Below are 1,723 nucleotides of genomic sequence, written 5' to 3' on the forward strand. Positions count from 1 at the left end.
CACAACCCGGCTCAGCCTCATGTCCCCAAACCTGTACCAGCACCCCCGGCCATGGCAGCCCCAGGGGACAACGAGCAGCACAAGGAGGGGACAAGGAGGTGGGGGGAGACCTGGCAGCCCCCATCCCTCTGGATACTGGTGTTTTCCAGGCCCGGTGCCAGGATCTTTGCCGCCAAAGCCGCCCAACTCCCGCGCGGCACCACCTCGGCCAACGGCTCCTTTTATTTCCAGGCTCTTGCAACACACCTTCCGTGCAGCCCGCCTGGAAAGCTGCCGGGGCACCGGCTGATGGGTCATGGGGTGCAAAGCGCCCTGCCCCGCTCCCAGCCCTGGCAGCAGGCAGAGCAAGTCCATGCACCAGCCGTGCCTCAGTTTCCCCACGAGCAGCAGACAGCTCTGGTGATGCCAAGCAGACCCCGAGGGCTCACTCCCACCGAGCCCATCACCAGGGGCTCCGCAGCACAACGATCCCACCTGGGAACTGAGGAGGAGGCCAGGGCATGGCTGGGTTCAGTGGCTGGGTCTGCCGTGGGTCTGCAGGGGCTGCGGCACATCCCACCCCAGCGAGGGGGTGAAACTCCCTGCAGCATGAGCAGATCGGAGCATTTCACAGCCAAAACATGGCAAGAAAAGGGAACCAAAAGGTGGAGGAAACAGAAGCAAGCACAAACCCTTGAACATCACAGCCAGATGCTGGATCTGAGACTGACAAAGGGGCTTTGGCTGATTTCTGCTCCAGGGATGGTGGCCACAAGTGAGAGCCAGGCCCACCTCCAGTGCGTGATGTGGAACCATGGCAGGGGCTGGGGAAGGCTGGAAGCAGTAGGAGATGGAGAGGTGGACGGTGGGATGCTGCCCGTGTATCCCTGGCTGCCGGACACAAGGAATCAGGCTGCACTGGCTGCCCTGGTGCCAGTCCAAGGGGACTCCATGGGGACGATGCCCTGTCACAGGGCTCCTCCAGCCCAAGCTCTTCAGCTGCAGTGCCCGGCCGGGCCAGGGCACTGAAGACTTTAACTGATGGAGAGCCAAGCCCCGCCAGGCCTCTGCTGTTTTCTAATCCCAGTGGAATTAATGACCTTATCTTTGGCCAAAGCCATTTAGATTAAGTGGCTGGTGTGATGGGCTCGGCGGCTCCAGCTGCACAGATGGAAGAGCTGCGTTTGTCTGGGGATTAGCGAGGGCAGATGGAGGGAAGTGCCATTCCCCATCCCTAAAGCTCCCGGCACTGCCAGCAGCCTGAAACCAGAGACCACAACTTTCTCAGTGACTCCTGGCTGGGTCTGGAGAGTGACTTGATCAGAGGCCAGCACCTCTCAGAAAGCAAACTCACCTGCTTCTTGCTGCTGGCAGCATCAGGGCACGCGTCCACCTTCCATTTCCTGGACCAGCCACAGCATGAACAAGCAAGAATGAGAGAGCCTCGTCCTGCTGGGACACCCAAGAGCTGCTGCCCTCAGACCAGGCACTGCAGCGGTGGCCGGGAGCAGGGGAAGGCCTGGAACACCAGCACCTCTCAGAAAGCAAACTCACCTGCTTCTTGCTGCTGGCAGCATCAGGGCACGCGTCCACCTTCCATTTCCTGGACCAGCCACAGCATGAACAAGCAAGAATGAGAGAGCCTCGTCCTGCTGGGACACCCAAGAGCTGCTGCCCTCAGACCAGGCACTGCAGCGGTGGCCGGGAGCAGGGGAAGGCCTGGAACACCCTGTCCGTGCTGGCT

Source organism: Nestor notabilis, unplaced genomic scaffold (assembly GCF_000696875.1).
Source record: "Nestor notabilis isolate BGI_N333 unplaced genomic scaffold, ASM69687v1 scaffold23040, whole genome shotgun sequence".
NCBI lineage: Eukaryota > Metazoa > Chordata > Aves > Psittaciformes > Psittacidae > Nestor > Nestor notabilis.